The sequence below is a fragment of the Lolium perenne genome, chromosome 5 (genome assembly GCF_019359855.2).
Source record: "Lolium perenne isolate Kyuss_39 chromosome 5, Kyuss_2.0, whole genome shotgun sequence".
In the NCBI taxonomy this organism is placed as follows: domain Eukaryota; kingdom Viridiplantae; phylum Streptophyta; class Magnoliopsida; order Poales; family Poaceae; genus Lolium; species Lolium perenne.
The window spans coordinates 146,078,153-146,102,659 of NC_067248.2; the positions used below are offsets into that span (position 1 = coordinate 146,078,153).

The following is a 24,507-nucleotide window of genomic DNA, read 5'->3' on the forward strand; positions in this document are numbered from 1 at the left end:
TTTCTGACTATTTGCCTTTTTTTCTTTTGATCCTCTGCCGACTATGAAATGATGAGGATGCTGCTGGCAGATCTGTCCCACATGTTAGCCTCTCTGAACTATAAATGTTTCCTTTCTATGATTTATTTTTTACCCCTATTTTCGGGATACTTGCTCTTTTTTTTTGGATATCCTACCGCATTTGAAATTTTGAGGACGCTGCTGGCTCATGGGTCCCACATGGCATCATCTTTGGACGATAAACCTTAATTTCTTGTTAATGACAGGTTTATCTGTATTATTTTTGCAGACTAATACAAGCTCTTTCGCTCCAAGATCTTGCAAGTTAATAGAATAAATCATGGAATTATTAGGATATGTTTTAAATTTCAAATCCACTTTATGAATTTTTGAAAATACCGTGATCCATGTGGGTATGGAGCGATCAAGGAATTTCATATTGGCCATGAGCAGTATCAAAAATTGCAACCCAATAATTCAAAATAAATACAAACAACTTTTATGTAGAATCTCCGTGTTTTTGTTTTTTTGCCAATCATAGGATCTGTGGTTCTTTAGAAAAGGGCCAACATTGCATGAGCAGAAATGCCCATTTGTAGTTATTGGGCTTCGACAGCCGGAGCAAGTAGGCCAATAGTAGATACCTTGTAGATGGTCGTTGGAACCCAAAAGTATTTGTTGCCTAGACTTAGATGCCAAACTCAGCCTTATTGACATGAACCTTGCTATGCACACGACAATTTCAGTCCGATCCGTGTACGAAACACAAGATCCAACCCTTCGTGTGAGGAAGCAGGTGGCAGCACACCTCCAGATGCTCAATCGTACATACACATATCATATAGGAGTTGTCGTATGTACATCAGTTCCGTATTGACATGTTTTTTTCTTTGGTTCACATGTGGGGTCCGCACAGTCACCTAGTTCGCACATCTACTTCCTTGCTCTTAGTTGATGCATGTTTAGTGGCCTGCAGCAAGAATCACTGCCCCCAGGGATGTACTTTACCCTTTAGCGGCGAAAAAAATAGGAATTGTCCTCTCATGAGTATGATCAACAAGAGGTGGCTATATTATAAAGGACGTACACACATTGTAATTATAGTGCTGAAATAAAGTCAATCCTAAAACAGCCATGCATGGGTTATAATATGAAGGCAACACGAAATACAAAAGCGGGGCAGTGTTCAAATAAACTGATTCCTAAAAACAGTGTACTACTTCTCAACACTTCAAGCATAATAAAAAAGTGTGTCAGTGTTTTTTTAAAGGTAACACCGAACGGGCAATGTTTAAAGCAGGCTTAAACCACATAGCCGCTTGTCGGACATTATCCCAACCATCTCTGGGAAGGCTGATAACTCCCACAGTTTCAGCTTCATTTGGCTGGAGGTTGCATCGCAAAATTTTAGGGCATTGATTATGAAGAATCTTCCGGTATGCTGTGTAGACGCAGTTTTTCCTCATGAATGGAACCAATGTGCCATCAGGAGCTTTGGATTCACGCTTCTTTTGGTTGGCAATGATCGGGTAATTGAGTCCGAGGAACAGAGAGTGGTCGCCGAGGCTGTTAACCTGCCTTCAAAGAAAGTCCCCTGCACATGCAGTAGATAAGGGATCCTGCTCAAAGACGTAGGTGGCAACAGGAGGATACTGCCGTAGCTGAAGCCCATTAGCAGAATAGGGAATGTCAGGAGGTACTTCAACATTGGTAATCCCAATGTTGTTTACTGTAAGGATGATCATCAATCGCTTGCCATCAGCAGATGGAGCGAGGAACCACGCGTACTGCTGATCATCCACCACCGGTGGCGGGATTACAGACGGGAGCATCGGATTTTCTGCAATATTAGAAATGGAGACAAATAGGGTGTTACTGGCAACCATATTCAAACAGTAGCATTGTTCATCGTTCATGCTCACAGTATAAATACGACTATGTAAGCTAAGGACATTGGTCATTCATGTGTTCAAATCGAGTGTCTAGTATATTAGTTATAGTGCATCCATCCCACGAAACTAGTCATAACTTCGCCAAAACTAGACACTAGTTAGTGTATACACAGTTATATACTACCTCTGTCCCACCGAAAGTGTCTGAGATTTGTCCAAATTCAGATGTATCTAGACAGTGAAAGCATATAGATACATTCAAATTTTGACAAATATATATCATCTTAAGTTTAAGTCCTGTGCTGTAGTTAATTCCCTTTGTCTTAAGTTATCTATTAGAGAGCTTCCCTGTGACCATCCGAAGGGTAAGAAATGTTTAACTGTATAAGTGGATTGCCTAGACCTTTCCATCAGTTCGGACTTTTGGTTGCGTTGGCTAGTCCATGAAGCTTGACATGGTGTCAGAGCCAGGGTCTCTAGTTCGAGTCCTGGCTTTCGCAATTTATCCTGAAATTGTTGTTTCCCCCTCGGAGTCCACGTATATGCCTCTTGAGCTATACCTCTGAGTCTTTCCACGTGTTGACTTGTCTCCCATCACACGTGTAACATCCCAAAATTTTCCAAATTTTGGAATGTTAAATAAATAATATATGTTGATTGAATTTATTGTCTTTGTTGAAATTCTCCGAAGAAACGGAAACTTTTTGAGGACTTGTTTAAACTTTTCTCAACTACGATAGAAACATTATACATGAGCGGATAAATATGACTATCCAAAATTATAAATCTTGGTTGAGGAAAATTTATACAAATCCGATTTATGTGTTGTGTTTTATCACTTTGATCTAAGTGGTGTTTAAGCTATTTATCCAAACCTTTTTGAATTTTCTAAGAGAGGGAACAATATGACTTTTCCAAGAGAGAGGAAATAAAATGACATTTCCAAAATGACATTTCCAAAATATATAAAGGGTTTGGGTAAGGATTTATTTGTGTTGTTATTTGATTCTTATTGCATTTCAAATATATCTTATTTCATTTCCATGAACAAAACAAAATAATATGAGACGGGGATAACATGACATCCTCAAATGTATAGTGGAAATGACTTAAAATATAACACTTGTGCATGTTAATTGATTTATCAAAAATGAATTATTTTATAATAAAAGGATTGGAAATACCTTTCGTACAGTCCAAAATAACTATTTTATTTTATTTACTAAAATTTTCTGGATTTTGTTTGAGCTTTAGTCCTAAATCTGAGATCTGAAAGAAATAAAATAGAAAAGAGTGTAGAGGATAATAAAGAAAACAATAGGGTAGACCACATCGAGTCGACCAAAACAGCTCAGCCAGGATGTGTCTATCTTCCGAATAAAAAAAAACTGCCCAGGTCGTTCTCTTTTCTTTACGAACGTGAAGGTCGTCTTCAACCAAACTGCCCGCGTCGACGCGCCCCGCTGCACCCTCTCCTCTGCTCGGACCCCAGGTCCATCTAGAACCTTCCTCTACCTCTTTCCCCTTCGTCTCCCCGCGTTATTGCGCTTTTATTCGAGATGCAATTGCCATGGCGTTACAGGAAACAGCCACGGCCATTAACGTCGACTCCCGTTGCTCCACGTTCTCCCTCTCTGTATAAATTCGACCGGAGCTTCCAAATAGCATACCACACTCCTCCACTGATTCACGCCCCCAGGCTGCCCCTGTGGAGGGCGAATTTCTTCGCCGGAGTTCCGACGGCCGCCGCGACGTTTCGTCGAATTCTCCGGGTATGGAGGGACTCAGGCCCTGATTCTTCTCCTTGTCTTTCTCTTTAGCCCGTACGCATCACACTGATGCCTTCGTTTGATCCAATTCGTAGCCGGAGGCCCGGAGGTCACCCACGACGAACACCCGACGCCAACATCGCTATAGCTGTCCGTCGACCATCTCCGGGAGTTTCGCTGGAGAGTCCGAGTACGGTATCGTCTACATCATTGTTCTTCTCCGGTGACGCCATATCATCGACGCCGTTCCCACTGCCGCGCACGAACTCTCCGACAGTCTCTGTCAAAAAAATCCCATCGGTGAGCTGCTTCCGTTCTCCTGTGTACTCTTTTCCTTTCTGGTTCTGGATGTTAGGCTAATCTGAAAACCTGCTCGTAGTTTTAGGTTGGGACAGTTTAGTCTGAAATCTGAACCGGTCACGTATAGATACAGCAGATTTTCGTTTCCAGTCTGTACGTGAAACTTCAGAAATTCGTAACTTTAGTTCCACCTGGCCAAAATTCGTAAATAAAATCATTTTGGAAACCTTGGAAGGAGTAGAATATTATGGAACCCTTAGAGTTTATTTTTGACAGATTATAGTTCGGTAAATTTTGAGGCAAAGTTTCGAACTAGTTTGGCTATAGTTTAATTCTATAAACAGTTTTAATGTTGTTCTTTCCATAAACATACGGAAATATTATGACCATCTATTAGTGTTATCTCAAATTGTTTTAGCTAATATTAATAACTTAATTTGACTAACTTCTAATCACCCTAGTTCATACGGTTAAATTTGGAATTAACCAATAAAACAATATAGCTTATGTTTGTGTGTGTTCCATAGTTGATATCATTTGGTACTTATTGTATTTTTGTTGCTGTTGGAATGATTCGATGTTTTATTTGGAGTTTCATGCATGTCGCCATGTTGCATATTGATATGTACGTTTGTCTTACAATTGTGTATTTATTTTATTTCTATACTTTTGCGGTAGATTGTACGGAATTTTATCAAGAAGAAGATCCTTGTTGCTGTTGTTCCGAAGGCAAGTTACACATGACCTTTTGTCCTACTACTTTCGATATGCATGGTTTTACAAATATTTTTGTAGAAATGCATGTGTAGGGAAATTATGCTTTGATATCATAGTAGAGAGCCATAGGATTTCTTATCATGTTCCTTGTAGCCCTTTTATTAAAAAATGCGTATATTGTATGAGTGCTTAGCCAATTGCTTGGTAGACGTGGGATATGGGTTTTCAAAGAACAAAACCTTTTATGAAAATTGACATGCGCCCATTCTGGGGTTGTATGGTGGAAATATTTTTGAAATAAAAACTTATCAAAATGTTTTCCTCTGGGCGGAGTGGTATGTTGGGAGCGTCTACAAGAGCTGCATCCATTGAGTGGCTCTGCAGACTCAGGTTTTGGTGGGGACCGCCGCCCAGGGTCAAAGAGATCTTCAAAGTTTCAGTTAAAGAAGCTTCCAGTACAGCCACATGCTACATGGGCTCTGGCTTAGTCGTACATAGAGGGAAACCCTTGCATCGGTACCGCCATTGGAGAGGGGTCTTCGGATCATAGTTGCGGGCGGACTGGGATTATGTATAAGGGGCTTCTATGGAAAACTTCGTCATGATCCATGCCCGGTTAAGCCAAATGAAGGATACAACAAAAAGGATGGATTGTGATATGTGGGGAAAGTGTACAACCTCTGCAGAGTGTATGATCTAATCGATTAGCCGTGCTCCCGGATATGAGCAATTTGAGCAACTGAAGATTGAAGCGGATGAAGGATCTCCTATGTTTCTCAAAACGTTTTCAAAAAAATTGTTTTGGCATCATAAGTTTATCCAGTGAGTGGCTCTGAACTTAGGATTGTCCGAACTGCTTTGCAATTACTATTTTCATCCAGTGAGTGGCTCTGAATTTAGTGTTGCCTAAAAACTTAATGCATGCTAACTCTATCCAGTGAGTGGCTCTGGAGTTAGTTTAGCTTGTTTTGGGGATGGGATGTAGGATGGCAAACCTTGGTGGATTCCTTGTGTTTGTCTAGCCCTATATTATTTTGTTTTAAAAATATATAAAGATAAAGAAAGTTTCTAAAAATATTTTTACAAAACAAAATTGGCTTTACGCAAAATAAACCATGAGCCTTCCTTTGACATACCTTTGCATGTATATAATTATAAACCACTTTGCAACTTGTGTAACTTGCCAATACATTCAAAGTATCGACCAAATGTTTTTGGCTGTAACTTTACCTGTTGCAGATGACGAGTAAGGACGATAGGATCACGGGCCTATACTCAACAAGCCATGTGGCGTTGTGTAATATCCCAGGTATTGGGGTTACAAAAATAGAGCAAACAGATGTGCGCATTGCATTCATGCATAGAAAATCCGGGGAATTTTCGCGCTTTTATTTAAAACACAAAGAGATCAAGGTTTCGCCTGTGTTGATGGGAATTGACTAAGGTCAGCGACACGAGTGCGATAAACTTTGACATGACCTTTATTGATTTCAGAACTTGTGAGAAAGGCAAGTGAAACTTGACTCAAATATAAATGACAACTATGCAAATAATAATTGGAATTTGGGTTCCAAACAACCATATACAATAAAATATAAAAGAAAATTCAAATAAGTATTTGAATTCAAATTTGAATTCAGATTATAACTTTCCAATTATAATTCAAACAATGATGAATTAGGAAAAGGACAATAATAAGAAAATAATTAGAAACTTAAGAATAGGGAAATTACATTTTATTAATTGAATACACATTTACAAAGTCATTTACAATATCCAATATTAATACAACTTACAAATATTACAAGAATAAAATACAGAAATGAAAACTAAGCTAATCCTATCTAAATATCTTCTATTCTTCTTTTGTCTTGTACCTGCAAAACAAACAAAGAAAACATAAAAGAAGTAAAGCCAAGTGGCTATGTTAAAAATAAAGAGGGAAATGGAAAGGGTAGATCTTTTCATGTGCCAAGCTGATCCACAAGGGGAGGTGCATCTATCCAGCACTTGCGCCATGCAAGCAGGTAGCACACTCACAACATTGCATGGTATAGGTGTCGGCTAAGCACACCTCCAGAACACCATATAAAAGGAAATTCCTTCCAGCATATAGTTGCTTAGCTCAGCACAAAATCAACACCACAACTCGTTCCCCGGTTCATTCAAGAACATCCACCTCAGATCATCAGCAGTTCTTATATAATCACCAAAGGATCATCAGATAGATACACACACCACCATCAAACCAACCAGCCACAAGATTAGAAGATCAAGATCTATAGTTGGGAAGAAGCAGAAGCTGCAAGGAGGAGAAGTTCATCACAAGCAGAAGGAGTATTTCCGATTCCAGAGCAGATCAAGCTACACTCCAATAGCATGTTATTAGGCAACAATTTAGCATAGCATCTGTTCTCAGTCTGCATAGTCCGGTGGGAGGAAATCAAAGAAAAGAGACACAGTCATTCCATCTCACTACACCTCAACTAGGTTTTCACCTAGGAGGATAGAGAGATGGATTTCTCTCAGATCTGGCATAGAAGTGCTATGCCCAGGTCATCACAGAGAATTTTATAAAACCATACATGAGTATCTGTTCTTATTATCCAACAATGCCTCAGCCTTTGCATCATCGGCTAAAGAAAACAGAGATATGTCCATTAAAAGTAACTCAAGCAACATCAGTAGTTTGAGATGGACAGATTGCATCATCTGACCCTACAACATGATTAATGCCTATTTCTAACTTTACATAAGCACCTACAACACAAGATTCTAATCCAACATATCATTATCATGTGCACACTCATTTGAGGCACCACATGATAATTATGTTAGTGAGAAGCACATGGGCACTTATGCAAAGAAAGAAAGGACATCAACACTAAGCTACAAGATCATCAGCTTAAGCACAAGTAATTAAGCCATCAAATAAAGCATCCATCTATAAATAGCAGATATGTCCATTGGATGCATCTCAATACACCACCAACATAAGCTTGTCCATGATCATGTATGCACATGATCTAGATACTAATAACAACAGCCTGGAATTGAGGCACAGTTAAAATAGTAGCACCAAAGCTCACAGTCAAACCACCAAACCAAGCATCAAGTAAATAATGCATGCTGCAGTGTATACTCAGTTTCATCAGTAAAAGAAATACAGCCAACTACATATGCCTGGATGATTAATCATCCAATTAGAGGCATCACTGTAATTATTAAGCACGGATCTGTCCAGTATTGTTTGTGCACTCGATTTAGACATCACTGTAATCAGCCAGTAATACATAACTTACTCCAGGAATTACTTGGGGTCCAGAAAATAGACTCCAGGCCAACCAAGTACAACCGAAGTAGTAGTAATGTTTAACACATCAAGTAAATCATGTAACTGCAAGAAAGGGTAGTTGCATCTTGGAGGTCTAAGTCCATTAAGATAAAGTACAGATGACTAACTAGATTATTTCAGTGACTGAACCTTCCAGGTTCAGTCAGTCAACAAACCATCATGTCATGGATAACAAAATTATCCAAATGGAGGCATCAACCATAGCACAAGGCAGTATATAAATGGATCAAAGCATTGCCAGATCAAGCCACCCCTCACGGGGAATAATAATTCTTGCCTCCACTACATGGGCATAATTTATTTAGCCCCACTACACACGCATGTATACCACCAGTAGCACAAATTGATCAGTAGTAAGGATGCAGCCAAACACTATAACCATGAACAGAGATGAGAGAGGTTTAGCTCACAGTGCCGTGGCGGAGAAGTGGTAGTCGACGCCGAGGTTACGTTTGCAGCGCCGTCCATCGGAGTCGAGCACAACAGCTCACAGCCCCATCACCAACACGCCACCAGAATACAACCACTTGAGGAACCAGAGCAGTCGGAAGCGTGGGAGCACCAGCGCCGCGTCAGCGACCGAGACAGCACAAGCCACGGTTAGCCACAGCGCCGTGTATGAGAACAGGTGGTGTAGAGGTCCGTGGCGAAGTCAAGCTGAGGAGCAGCGGCGGCGGAGGAGGCCGAAATCGGCCGGAGCCATGCCAGGCGGCGGGGCAGCCATGGAAACAAGGCCGTGCGCGCGGGCGCAGTACGGCGCCAGGGAGGTGTGCAATGGTAGAGAGTTCTGCGGAGGAGGTCAAATGGAGCGGAGACGACTGAAGCTGGCCGGAGTATTGGCGGCGCTGGAAGCGGCCGGCGATGGCCGGACATACAGGAGGCGGAACTAGGGTTACGGGGTCAGAGGCGACCGCTAGAGCCCACGAAAACCAAATTAACCAGGGGCAGGTGATAGAGCTCGTCGAGGAGAGCAAAAGCCCCATCATGATGGTACCGAGGTTGGCCGGGAGCGGCTGGGGGCGGGCGGCGACGCCGCAGGAGCATGGTGGTCGCGTGAGAGAAAGAGAGGAGGGGGTCGTGTGCGTGAAACGAGAGAGGGGAGAGAGTACTGGGGGTCGATGACCGGCCGGGTTCGGTCCTAAAACCGACCAGGTTGGGCCAGGCCTGGTTGACCTGGCCATTGGGCCAACCCAATAGGCCATTTGATCTATTTTTTTTCTTTCTTTCCTTTCTCCTAGGAAATTTTACCATTTAAAAGAAACTAATTAAATAACAACCAATAAATAAAAGTGGGTAACAGAAAATTACCTTAATAATAATAATATTAAAAAAATACTTTAAAGTTAAAGGAACAATAACTTGAAGTTTTCTCTAAATTTTAAAAGGCCTAATTTAAAATCCTAAACTAATAAAACCTAAATACTAAACATGTAATTTTCTTATTTCTATTCTTCAGTTACAAAAGAATATTAAATATTACTTGGCATTAAAATTCCATATAAAACGACAAATATTTCTTGATGATTATGTTTAATCATATGAAAATCTTAGTTAACCATTACTTCAACTATTAATTAAAAACCCTAAAACCTAACTCTATCGTTTCATGTGAAACCTAAATTGCTTCTGAACCCAAACCCTAGATTATAATATGTAATCATGATCCTTACCTTTTCATTCATAAACCCTTAATGAACAATTAAATACAAGTTCATGTCCACATAAAATGTAGAAACCCTATCACTTATAATTTAGCATCCGATCTATACCTACCCATACAACCTAGAGGATCAAAAGAGAACAACCAAATGCAAACCCTAGTTCCTATCCTTAGAGATATCAACCTTAATTAGCCATGCTTAGCATCACACCATTGTGATGAACCCGAAGATCAACCATGCCAACATTGTGCTTCATCTTCCATACACACTCAACCCTACTAATGTTAGATACTTATGAACCATCCTATTTAAAGACTAACTATTCCTTACTTAGTGAACCCAATAGAAAATCTAGACAACCTCAACCTTAATTGTAATACTTCTTATTCCTTAAGAAGTATGTTCTTCAAAAGTTATTCTTTTGAAGTAAATGGAGAGTGTTCATCAACCCTACCTAATAGGGCCTACAGACAATAGCCATCTATCACCAGTAAGGTATACCAACCTTGATAGCACCCATGTTTAATGAATTGCCTAAGATATACTTCCAACCTTGTTAGGATCCATCTAATACTCACTCCAGAAACTAGTTGAAACCATAGTCCACCATAGAACCCCACAAACCTAATTATCATACTTGTTCTTTGATAAAGCACATGTTCTTCAAAGATTATTCTTTTGAGATATATAATAATCAATCATTAACCATGACATATAGTGCTAAAACCAACCACTATTCGTTACATGTTAGGATTACACCAGATCTTATTGCTGTGTGCTATTAATACTATTATTATGATATATTGCAGCACATGTTTATTATACCAAGTAATCACACCTGAATCAGAACCTTGTTTGTGAATCACTCTAAAAGTGTAACACACTCTAAACAAATCATTTCAACTCACTAATCCTAAATCATCGGGGTTAGGTCACGCTTAGAGCGATTGCATCTCATACATATGCATTACTGCATCCTTGCCAATCTTTTAAACATCGTCCTTACCGGATGATGATGCTATTTCAGAATTTGGAGTTATTGCGCACCGAAGACCTTGCCTGCATAATCTTGCAGTCAAGAAAGGCAAGTTCATCACTTGCTCATGTCATTTGAATATCTTTATCAAATTACTTGCAAAGTACTATGAATATCACTATTGCATAAAAACCAAAACCACTATTTTCATAACTATGAATATGACTATGTGGTGGGCAATGGAACCATGGATTGTGTTGATATGGTGGAGGTTCCATTGCAAGGGTTTATATCCATCTAGGATTAACAACAAATGTCGTCCAGTGATTCTTGTGCCGTAATACCGTGTTAACCATAAGATCTGGAGTGGGACGGAATAGTCAATTGTATTTCCACCTCTTGTACATCAACGGATGCGCTTTACAGTAAACCCTTGATCCAAGAGAGGACAAGTGGTAGGGTGGGGGTCCCGATTGAAGTCCCCACGGTTATTGCGGTCTATGATGGGTTGCATCTCCCGGCGAAGGAGTTCATGAAAGAGACCTGAACTGTTGTCGTGGTCGAGGCCATCCTTAATTGGTATAAGAGCACCGGCGAGGACCCAGGGTCGGAGTTTGCAGCAAAGGGTGGGTGTACGAGGTAGCGGAGGAATATGATTGGCTATGACCTTATACCGGGCCTCACACCAAAGGAAGTGTGGACGGGGAATATGCCCGGTTGGCACCAAGGTTAAGATCTCTTATGGGTAAATCAACACACCTCTGCAGAGTGTAATGAATCGTGACCTGTCACTCCCTGTTCCGGGTTTGGAACTGCGAACGCTGCCGGAAAGGAACTCCATGAAGTTCTAGTAAACCGGTGAAGGCTGACGGACATAGTTCTTCTAAATAAAAGCAACCTTTTGAAGAAATGGTTATGAAAACCTGCATTGGTATTAGACTTTCTGGTCTAATGCTGTAGCTAGTGCATTAAACACCTCTTTCCTATAATGAACTTGTTGAGTACGCTCGTACTCATCCCACTCTTAAATCCCCTGCTTAGATATGGAGGCATCGAAGGAGGATCTACCGTGCAACTCAAAGACCGAGGAGTCTACAAATACTTCAAGGGGACAGGAACCTGCTGGAAGAGTCAAACACCACAACTACCATGGAGAAAACCTAGATTTAGTAGAAGGGAACTAGCTTCCTAAACCTAGCTCCTATTTAGCTAGAATCTAGGCATAGCCTCTTTAGCTAGTCAAATACTCTATAAGTAGAGTCCGTGATAAGATTAGATCACGAGTCGTTCTTCTGGAGTTTATTTGCAGTTTTACCTCATTGTAAAGTAGGAGGCTGTGTGGATCTTTTGTAAAAAGTCTGTGTTGTAATTCTATAGACATGCCTTGGACCCGCATATGTTTCTGTTGTACCACTCTGAGCGATATAATATGAGTGGAACAGTGTTTCATTGGTGTTATATCAGACTTGCATACTACACCATGCAGTGGTATGCCGGGTCACCACAGTTGGTATCAGAGCCAATGCTTTGACCCTAGGATTAAAACCCTTTAAAGGAGACCTATAGGATTGGTAGTGTCTATAGGCAGTTGTTTTAGCTAAACCAAATTCTTCTTATGACTTGAGATGGATATTCACTTGAGAATAATCCCGACACACTTGAGTCAACCTTTCCTATCTATCCTTCTTAAGTGAAGTTAGTTAGCTAATCCCAAGTTTGTAGCATACCATCAAGTCCTTAAAACAATAGATGAGTAGACCACAATTGGTATACAATACATGGTAGTCCAAAGAGAGGATACAACCATAAGGAAGATATCCTATTGGAAGATGTGTACCAACACCTAGTAGAGTAAGAACTAGTTATTTAGACTTGTAATAAGAGTAATACCAAGTGATAAAGATAGTTATATAAGAAGATATCCTACTAGCAGGTATAATCAGACAATTAATGGGTAAGTAAAATCTATCCCAACTTGTGAAACATTTGATAGTAAGTGATAAATATAAGTTAGATGAAGTAGTAGAGACCATGATGAGTCAATCATGATAGGTAAGGAAGAGAGATATGAATAATATATGCTTATTTACAAGGTAGAGTGCTAATCATATATGATTCACCTGAGAATCATTATGTGATGGAATAGAACATCATAAACATTTAGGAGGAGAACAATAAGAAGCCAGACAATAGTGCAAGAACTGTGTTCCAAAAATATGGGAAGTGTGCCAAGCACATCATGACCATATGCTTATGGTAGAAACGCTTAGAACTATAGGAAATATGTCCTAATAAATATGTATTCCGAGTAACCATATTAGAACTAGTGATATCATACAAAATAGTCCTCAATAGCACTTATATATGGGATAATATTTTGTTAGTACTTCCAAACAAAACTAGGTTAACTTTAACTATCCTAGGCCACTTTGTTTCAAGTTTATCTCATTGCAAATGTGCAATTACGGTAAATGTTGAGATAAATAATAGAAATCCACATATTCGTGCTAAGTATCACGATGTAAACCTATCTTATGTGGTGTTATATACTACACATCAGAGCCTGATGTTTAGAGATGTATTACTCAATTATTTTATTCAGGCTTATAATGGTGTGTATTATAAACACAACTCTGAATCTTTTTGGATTTTATTGGATTTTTATTGATTGACTAGATCTGTACATGAAGTTTGACCTTAGTGTGCAAATGCATGTTGCATCATTGAGTTCTTTCTTATTGTTACAGGTCTAGGGGGTAATGGATGCGTGTGAGGGAGAGACGTCTTACCAATGCAAGGAAGTAGAGTTGAAATCTTAGGAGAAGAATGAAGCCAAGCAAAAGGAGGTCATTAATGCTAATGCGGAACAAAAATCAACTCCAATATTACCTCCAGTTAGTGAAGTAGAACTTCCTCAGTATATGGCAGACATGATGGGAGTAAATAAGGAGGATAAAGTGAAACAACACCAGTTCTATAGTTATTTATTGAAAGGAGCACAAGAGAAGTCACATGAGGAAGTACAACCAAGAATTAAACTGGTGGATTTCTTGAAAACCAAACCCTTAAGTTTTTCTATGGTAGATGAGCCTATGGAAGCAGAGTATTGGTTGATGGATACATCCCGTAAACTTAAAAGTGTGGGATGTAAAGATGATGAGAAAGTGCGATATGCCACATACCTTTTGACTGGATCTGCAGCAACATGGTGGGAAGACTTGTAGTTTATATCGCATGAAGAAGGTGTTATCACCTGGGCAGACTTCAAGAAAAAGTTTCGCCAGGAATATGTCGTTAAAGGCAACATGAAAAGGAAGAGAAGTGAAGGATCAGAGCAAAACAACCTTCTAGTTCCGAAACATGTACGAGAGTTTAATCGTCTATCTCATTACATTAGCAAGGAAGTAAACATGGAAGAAAAACGACAAAGGAAATTCATGAAGGGACTGCAGGCAGTAATGAAAATGCAGCTCAGGATTGTGCGTGCAAAAGAGTTCCAAGAACTAGTGGATAGTGTTAGAACCTTTGCGGACACCACGCAGGAAGCAGGGCCCTCGTAGCAAAAGCCTTTAGGGCAGGATTTTACTGGCCAACAGCAGCGCCGGATGCTTGAGACCTAGTCATGAAATGTGACCCCTGCCAGCGCTTTTCCCCAAAACCGCACGCCCCCGCAACAGATCTAATGACAATACCTCTAGCATGGCCCTTTGCTCAGTGGGGACTCGACCAAGTTGGACCACTGCCGAGGTCGTCGCCTGGAGGGCACACGTATTTACTGGTCGCAGTCGACAAATTCACCAAGTGGATCGAAGCAGTGCCCGTTCGAAACGAAAAGGCCGAAACAGCTGTTCAGTTTTTCAGAGGAATAACTTTTCGGTTCGGTATGCCCCACAGTATCGTCACAGACAACGGATCGAACTTCAACTCGAAAGAATTTCGGAAGTTCTGCGATGACGGAGGAATCAAACTGAAGTTTGCATCCGTTAGCCACCCACAGACCAATGGGCAGGTAGAAAGGATCAACGGCCTAATAGGGGATGGCCTCAAGAAACGCCTTACAGGCGCGGCTGGAGCCTGGGAAGAGGAGCTACCATCTGTGCTATGGAGCTTGCGCACTACGCCTAACAGATCAACTCAGTACACCCCGTTCTTCTTGGTGCACGGAGCCGAAGCAGTCCTATCAGCCGACGTTCGGTTCGAGGCTCCTCGGGTGGCAGCATACACAGAATCTTCTTCCAACATCGCGCTGCAGGACGCTATGGACCTTCTCGACGAAGCACAACACATTGCCTTGGCAAGAACGACGGTATACCAACAGGCGTTGAGGAACTATCACAGCCGACGAATACACAGCCGAAGCTTCAATGTTGGGGATATGGTGCTTCGGTTGAAGCAAGAGAGACCCTTGAAACTTTAATCCCCGTGGGAAGGACCGTACATCATCACTGAAGTGATACCAGGAGGAGCATATCGGCTCAAAAATCCAGCTTCAGGAAAAGACGTTGGGAATCCATGGAACATCGCACAGCTGCGACGGTTCTACACCTATGATACAATTGTCTTTACTTATTCGACAGCCTTTAAGGTTACTGTTGCATTATGAATAAAGTTCTAATCAGGTTTTCTACCTTTTTTCTTAAATTCAGGCCCTATCACCCGACCATATCGTTTGGGGCCCTAAACAATCGGCTCTTACTCCCATCGAGAGTGTTGTCCTGAAGAATACGTTTACACAACGTCATTAATTAAATACTCTCAACGAGAGCTAAGATTAATGACGTACTAAAACAACCAATCCAAGCCTCGAAAAATATTCGAGTGCTGCAGTCGATGGTTACATTACACCAAAATAAGGCTCAAACCGGTGCACCGTGTGACGAAGCCAAGCGTCTAATTCCCTCGACTAAGTCGATGGGTCTCGCTCTTACAAAAACTTACATATCGGCTTCGCAATAACATTGCAAAAATTCAACGAAGTCGTCGGGAGAGCAGGTTGAACTGATCACTCAGCCGCCCTCGACAATAAATTATCAATCCAACTGGTATAGCATGTAGCGCACGCAGTAAACTTGTACAAAAACAATTTCATGCAGGTACAAGGATGTTACATTCAGGGCTAGGCTCCCTGGCTCCCTTGACCTCTCGTTTCCTTTTCAAGACAAGACTCCATTCGAGAGACAATGGTATATGCGGGGCCTCTAGCAATATCATAATATTGGCCCAAACTCCTATCAGTGTTTGCTACGACCCTTAAATCTAAGGACGGATGACACGCCAACACCGAAGCAAAAGCAAGTTCGGCGCCAGCCAGAAGCTCCTTCCGCACCAATTGCCGAATCCTTTTTGGCGACTTGAACTGGGTAAACAGGGCAGATAAAGTTTCTGGAACCTCATCCAGAGGAAACAAAGTACCCCAGACCATCTTGAGATGAGCATGAAACTTATCGAAGTAGTAATGTGCTTTCTCCACACGGCACTCGAACTTCGCCATAACAATAGCCTTCGGACGATGCAGCCACAGATCATGCTTCGGGTGAGCAGCATCAATCATCGCCTCGACCTTCTCATGAATCCGCCTGTCCTCCTCGGATTTATCTGAAGATACAACTGTAAAGGAACGAATACCAGTTAAAAAGAGCATCCGAGCTACGCCAGGAGTCAGGAGATAGGGAAAATACTCACAGCCCAAACTTTCGGTGGCAACTTGAAGACCATCAATAGCATACTGCTCGATAGCAGTTGCTATTTCTCCTTTTTTCTTCACCAACGTTGCCATAGCCCGAATAGAAGCAATGTCCTTATTTAAACGGGATACTTGGTCATGTAAGCGGCGAACAAGGTCAGATTCGTCGTTAGCCGAAGGATTCGAGAAAAGTTCGGCACGAGAAGAAGATGAAGGAATCTGCAGCACAATCTTCGATTCATAAAGACGTTAACATAAAACTCCCATCGGGAGCGTCGGCATTTATATTACATCAAAAAGGTTGTTTGAAATTGGCAACAGAGCCGAAATAAATAGGACTAAGTCAAGTCACGATTGGCTTTGTTTACAACTAACGAAGCAACAAAATCAAGGAGGCGCTGACGACGAGCCAGGGGCAGCTTCAGGAGTGGGCTTGGCTTGTGCTTCGTCTACCAACTTCAGCAGTTGATTGGCACAAGTCACTGCCGATCTTTTAAAAGGTTCAAGGTCGGCTAAGTGGTTGTCATCATCCACAGGCAATGCCTTAGACAACTTCTCCAAGTCAGACCCCAGCCCATGACCCATTAGCAGCTGGAAAGTAAGAACCGCCCCGAATAATCGGGAACGGCGTTTCAATACCTCCACTGGCTCTGAAGAGTCAACAAGAAAAGCATCCGCCATCTCGCCAAGGGTCTTGTCCTGCTTCGCCTTCGGGAACATCATCGAGTACAACCTCGACAGAGCTCCTTTGGTCTTTTGTAGAAGGCCAAGGACTTGGACGTTTGACTCGGCGGCAAGCGATAAGGCATCGGATGTCGAGTCCTCCCGGAGCTGATCGCGTCGAGTGACGGTTATATTGGCGGCCTCTGAAGGAAAGATAGGTCAGCAGCCAGTAAAGAAATACCAAAAAAGAAGTTATGTGTCAGAAAACTTACCCAATAAGCCTTTGATGGACTCGCAATCGCTGCCTTCTTTCTTATCGACTGCAATCGCTGCCGCACGCCTGGCCTCCTGTTCATCCTTCATTTGCTGCTTCAGCTTCGACAGCTCCCTCTTCAGCGAGATGTTTTCGTTCTTGGCATCGGTGGCAAGCCTGTTGGCTTCCAACACCTGATCAGCCGAGGACTTGACGGTCTTCCGAAGCTGGGCGTTTTCAGCCTCCAGTCGGGTAAACTGCTCGGCAAAATCTACCACAGCGTCGACTGTGGCATAAATCGGCTGCAGCAAGGAAGAAGGGAGACTCAGTCGATAAAAAGAAAATTCAGCAAAACAAGGCAAAATAAATACTTACGTGATCACGAGAAGCCGACAAAGTAGGGGCATCGCCAGGAGGAATAACCTTCGACACTGGAATCTTCTCCACGGCCGTCCTAGTAGGAGGTGTTGGCTTGGCGGAAGAAGGGATAGGCTCTTTGGCTGATGATGTTCTCTCGGCAGTTAACTTAGCCCTCTTTGCGAGAGGGACGAGGTCATCGCCAGAGCTGCTTCAGAAAATAAAATGATTAGCATACAAAAAAGAAACGCAGGTCAAATCACAAAGGAGTGAAGGTGCTCACAGTTCCAAGTCATCCTCGGCAGCGAAAAAGCCTGATGGCCCCTTGTCAACAGGTGAAGGCGGAGGATTTCCAACGGCATCATTATCTTGGTCACTGGGACTAGATTCAGCCGTCGTGATGAAATCATCGTCTATCTGCAAGCGGCACTTGCTCCTGGTAAAAGCGGCATCCTCGGCAGTGTCGCCCTCTTGAACATCGCTGTCCTCAAGGATCTGCTGGGCGTCTTCAGTCCCTTCAGAATTGTCGTCATCATCCTCCGGCTCCACGCCGCTTTCCGGTGTAGGAGGGTAGCATTGAACGACGAAGGGGGCCTATCAAAAAGAATAAGGAAGTTTGTAAAGCGCGACAAAGCAAAAAGAGGTGAAAGCAAACGAGGAGCAGTAAAGATTACCTCAGACGGGAGGTGGTCGAGATTGTAGGGAGGACGAGCCGATGTCAAGATGATGGTGCCCTTCATACTGAGGCATGTCAGGCGACGAACCTCATCCCGAAGCTCATCTGCCGACAGGTCGGCAGAGTTGATCCTTGACTTGTCGCCTTTGCCAGTATAAAGCCATAACTGGTGAGGTCGAGACATTAGCGGCTGCACTCGACATTGCAGGAACACTGAAACTACTTCAGTGCCGCACATCGTCAAGCCTCCCGTATTCTTCAAAGTGACTATCTGCTCAAACAGTTCGTCGGCTGTCGCCCTCTCTTCGGGAGAAAGGGCGTTTTGCCAAGACTTCTTCTTCTGAGCCACCAAGACGTCATCAAAGGAAGGGAGAATTGAACGCCGCCCAGGAACGGCGGGATCCCGCAGGTAGAACCACTTGTTGCGCCAACCCTAGACGGATTCCTTCATTGGATAGTTGAAGTAGTCAACCTCCTTCCTGACGATGAAGCCAACGCCATTGACGACGTGGGGGGCATTGCTGTCGTTGTGATGCTTCACATAGAATATCTTCCTCCAAAGACCCCAGTGAGGTTCAATGCCGAGGAAGGCCTCGCAAACGGTAATGAAAATGGAGAGATGGAGGATGGAATTTGGGGGCATTGCCGAGGAGTACCCTCGACACCTTCTCCTTGCTACTGCCATACTGCATATCCTTTATTTCTCTCTAAGGTGGTTTGCGAGTACATTCAAACGTACACATTGGGATTGTTGTCCTGGCTATTTACTTGGTCAGTCTGTGAAGAGGAGTACTACTACGAAGAGGAGTCGATGCCGAAGACACGAACTAGGACGCTCTCCCAGTCAGTCTCCTGTAGCGTGTAACATCCCAAGTTTTCAATAAAAGGAACAAGAGAGAGATTCCAAGTATCCAAAAATTAGAGCCAACAAAAACTTTTTCTCATCATATAGGACTATGCATATAGATCACCTTATTAGTTATTTGAGTGTGCCCTTGCCATGATGCTTGCTTATGTGTTTACAATTACTCTAAAACCCTAACAATGATCACTTGATCATCCAAAGTCAAAGAAAAAGAAAATAGAAAATAAATTATAAAAATCCATTCCACACACACATATGGCATATGCCATTTTTGCAAAACCTTAACCTAGACCATTTTGGTTTGCACCATTATTTGTAAATGGATACTAAACACTTATTAACACTTTTGGAAACAATCAAACTCAATTCAAACCAAATTTGAATCAAATTTGTGCTCACATGTGATTATGGTCATATGTGACAATTTCATCATGATACCCACTTTGAGCCCCTGATTTTTGAGATTTTACTTCTACACTTGACCAACTCTTTGCACCTTTTCCAAGACAACATCAAGTAAAACAAGTTTGCTCAAAACCCCAACCCCAAACTCTGCCTCAAATTCAAATTAGAAGCAAGCCAAGTGGTGACATTGAAACAAAATTAAGATCATATGCAAAATGAAATTTTGCAATTCAACTCCATTTTGACCACCACCACCAACATTCTACTCCTTTTAATATATGATTACAACCCACCAAAAAGATTTGCAAAATTCAAAAATAAGTTTCTTTTGGGCATTTCATCGAACACTTGTGAGGCAGGGCTAGAATTCATGCCCATGCTGGTTTTTGAGAAGACCAAGTCCAAGTTCTGGCACCCCACTGCACCCCTGGAGCCTCAACTCACCTCACAACACCAGTACCACCACTTTCCTCCACCTCTGCTGGACAAATTCGACCAGAGCATGACCATGCCGTGGCATGGCATGGCCAGCTCGTGCCATCTCCCTCACCTCTCCATTCCAGCCTGCTCCACCTTGTCACACCACTCCCTCTCACTCTCCTGAGCACGACCAGACTCTGCCCCGTCGAAAAATCGCATCACAACGACAAGAACACGACATGGCCAGACGCGCCCAGGCGTGCACACGCTGTAGGATAACGTTGCATAGAAAACAAAATTTTTCCTACCGCGAACACGCAATCCAAGCCAAGATGCAATCTAGAAGACGGTAGCAACGAGGGGGTATCGAGTCTCACCCTTGAAGAGATTCCAAAGCCTACAAGAGGAGGCTCTTGTTGCTGCGGTAGACGTTCACTTGCCGCTTGCAAAAGCGCGTAGAAGATCTTGATCACGATCGGTTCCGGCGCCACGAACGGGCAGCACCTCCGTACTCGGTCACACGTTCGGTTGTTGATGAAGACGACGTCCACCTCCCGTTCCAGCGGGCAGCGGAAGTAGTAGCTCCACTTGAATCCGACAGCACGACGGCGTGGTGTCGGTGGCGGTGGAGAACTCCGGCGGAGCTTCGCTAAAGCTACGCGGGAGATATGGAGGAGAGGGGGGCGGCTAGGGTTTGGGAGGGGGTGGCCGGCCTCAAGGGGGTGCAGCCAACTTGTGGCTTTGGTGTGTCCGGCCCCCTCCCCTATGCCCCTCATTATATAGGTGGAACCCCAAGTGTTGGTATCCAAGTCTTCGAATAAGACCCGAACCAAAAACCTTCCATATGGAGGGTAAACCTAGCCAAGCTAGGACTCCCACTAGAGGTGGGAGTTCCACCTCCCATATGGGGGGGTGGCCGGCCCCCTAAGGGGGAGTCCACTTGGGACTCCTTCCCCACTAGGGTTGGCCGGCCATGGAGGTGGAGTCCCATGTGGACTCCACCTTCCTTGGTGGTTTCTTCCGGACTTTTCTAGAACCTTCTAGAACCTTCCATAGAACCTTCCGCGACATTTTAATTCACATAAAATGACATCCTATATATGAATCTTATTCTCTGGACCATTCCGAAACTCCTCGTGATGTCCGGGATCTCATCCGGGACTCCGAACAAATATTCGAACTCCATTCCATATTCAAGTACTACCATATCAACATCCAACTTTAAGTGTGTCACCCTACGGTTCGTGAACTATGCGGACATGGTTGAGTACTCACTCCGACCAATAACCAATAGCGGGATCTGGAGATCCATAATGGCTCCCACATATTCAACGATGACTTTAGTGATCGAATGAACCATTCACATACAATACCAATTCCCTTTGTCACGCGATATTTTACTTGTCCGAGGTTTGATCTTCGGTATCACTCTATACCTTGTTCAACCTCGTCTCCTGACAAGTACTCTTTACTCGTACCGTGGTATGTGGTCTCTTATGAACTCATTCATATGCTTGCAAGACATTAGACGACATTCCACCGAGAGGGCCCAGAGTATATCTATCCGTCATCGGGATGGACAAATCCCACTGTTGATCCATATGCCTCAACTCATACTTTCCGGATACTTAATCCCACCTTTATAGCCACCCATTTACGCAGTGGTGTTTGGTGTAATCAAAGTACCTTTCCGGTATAAGTGATTTACATGATCTCATGGTCATAAGGACTAGGTAACTATGTATTGAAAGCTTATAGCAAATAACTTAATGACGAGATCTTATGCTACGCTTAATTGGGTGTGTCCATTACATCATTCATATAATGACATAACCTTGTTATTAATAACATCCAATGTTCATGATTATGAAACTAATCATCCATTAATCAACAAGCTAGTTTAAGAGGCATACTAGGGACTTCTTGTTGTCTACATATCACACATGTACTAATGTTTCGGTTAATACAATTATAGCATGATATATAAACATTTATCATAAACATAAAGATATAAATAATAACCGGGAATGGTGTTTTGGCACATGGGAGCATATGCTCCCTTTATTTTGAAATGCATGTTACATACATTTTGTAATTTCAAAAAATTGAAACGAAAAATTCGAACGTACATCTTCACGTGCTACACGCTCACAAAGTTGTTTCATAAAAATCCGACTTGTCGTGTGACGTGTGTAAAAAAGACAAAGTTCAATGCTGAAAATAAGGCTTTTCAGGAGATAAATTTTCTCTTTTTTACACAGACCACAAAACATATTGGTTCCTCGCGAAACTTGACAAACGTACGTATATTGTGGAGATGTACAAGTAGAATTTTTTGTCAAAATTTTTCGATATTTCGAAATATAATTTTTTGATAGAGGGAGCATATGCACCCGGGAGCCGAATTGAATTTCCGATAATAACCACTTTATTATTGCCTCTAGGGCATATCTCCTTCAGTCTCCCACTTGCACTAGAGTCAATAATCTAGATTATATTGTAATATACCTAACACCCATGGCATTCTGGTGTTGGTCATGCTTTGCCCTAGGGAGAGCTTTAGTCAACGGATCTGCTACATTCAGATCAGTGTGTACTTTGCAAATCTTTACTTCTCCATCTTCGATATACTCGCGAATCGAGTGGTAACGCACCTTGATATGCTTCAGCCTCTTGTGTGACCTTGGCTCTTGTGCATTGGCGATGGCACCCATGTTATCACAGTAAATGATTAATGGGTCCAATGCACTAGGAACCACACCGAGCTCTACAATGAACCTCTTCATCCATACCGCTTCTGATGAAGCCTCTGAAGCCGCTATGTACTCTGATTCTGTTGAAGACTTCGCCACCGTGCACTGCTTCGAGCTTGCTCAGCTTACTGTAGCACCATTCAATATAAACACGTACCCAGATTGTGACTTAGAGTCATCAGGATCAGTGTTCCAACTTGCATCGGTGTAACCACTTACAACGAGCTCTTGGTCACCTCCATAACAAAGAAACATATCCTTAGTTCTTTTCAAGTACTTCAGGATATTCTTGACCGCTGTCCAGTGTTCCATTCCTGGATCACTTTGATATCTGCTAGTCAAACTAACAGCATGTGCTATATCCGGTCTAGTACATAGCATGGCATACATGATAGATCCTACTGCCGAGGCATAGGGGATTTTACTCATCCTTTCTCTTTCTTCTGCCGTAGCCGGTCCTTGAGTCTTACTCAAGACTTTGCCTGGTAACATAGGTAAGAACCCTTTCTTACTTTCGTCCATTCTAAACTTCTTTAGAATCTTGTCCAGATATGTACTCTGTGATAGCCCTATTAGGCGTCTTGATCTATCTCTATAAATCTTGATGCCTAATATATACGATGCTTCACCAAGGTCTTTCATTGAAAAACTATTATTCAAATAACCTTTAACACTGCTTAATAGTTCTATATCATTCCCGATCAATAATATGTCATCTACATATAATATCAGGAATGCTACAGAGCTCCCACTCACTTTCTTGTAAATACAGGCCTCTCCATGACACTGTATAAACCCGAAGTCTTTGATCACCTTATCAAAGCGTCGGTTCCAACTTCTTGATGCTTGCTTCAGTCCATAGATTGAACGCTGAAGTTTGCATACTTTGTCAACATTTTTAGGATCGACAAAACCTTTGGGTTGTACCATATACAACTCTTCCTCAATGTCTCCATTAAGGAACGCCGTTTTGACATCCATACGCCAAATCTCATAATCGAAAAATGCAGCTATTGCTAACAAAATCCTCACAGATTTTAGCTTCGCTACAGGTGAGAAAGTCTCATCGTAGTCAACTCCTTGAATTTGTCGGAAACCCTTGCGACAAGTCGAGCTTTATAGACAGGAATATTACCATCTGCATCTGTTTTTCTCTTGAAGATCCATTTATTCTCGACAGCCTTTCGGCTATCAGGTAAGTCTACCAAAGTCCATACTTTGTTATCATACATGGATCCCATTTCGGATTTCATGGCTTCTTGCCATTTGTTGGAATCTGGGCTCATCATCGCTTCTTCATACGTCGCAGGGTCCTCATCATTGTTATCCACAATCATGACATTTAGACAAGGATCATACCAATCAGGAGTGGTACGTTCCCTTGTCGATCTGCGAGGTTCGATAGTTTCCTCGTTTGAAGTTTCATGATCATTATCATTAGCTTCCTCTCGTTGCCGGTGTAGGCGGTACTGGTACAACTTCCTGCATCGCGCTACTCGATCAACGAGTATAGATTCATCAATCTCATCGAGTTCTACTTTTCTTCCAGTCACTTCTTTAGTGAGAAATTCTTTCTCAAGAAAGGTTCCGTTCTTAGCAACAAAGATTTTGCCTTCGGATTTGTGATAGAAAGTATACCCTATAGTTTCCTTAGGGTATCCTATGAAGACGCATTTCTTCGCTTTGGGTTCTAGCTTGTCCGGTTGTAACTTCTTTACATAGGCTTCGCAACCCCAAACTTTCAGGAACGACAGCTTAGGTT

General features: G+C 42.4%; 1 long non-coding RNA gene across 1 annotated transcript in view; it reads left to right on the forward strand.

Annotated features, from left to right (window-relative positions):
* The first annotated feature begins 3,296 nt into the window (after window positions 1-3,296).
* LOC127300167 (uncharacterized) overlaps window positions 3,297-24,507 on the forward strand; it is a 29,492-nt gene continuing 8,281 nt past the window's right edge. Inside the window, exons 1-4 of the long non-coding RNA XR_007850962.2 lie at window positions 3,297-3,384; window positions 3,475-3,664; window positions 3,757-3,961; window positions 4,640-4,690. This is a non-coding gene — a long non-coding RNA (uncharacterized lncRNA). The remainder of the gene's footprint in view (window positions 3,385-3,474; window positions 3,665-3,756; window positions 3,962-4,639; window positions 4,691-24,507) is intronic.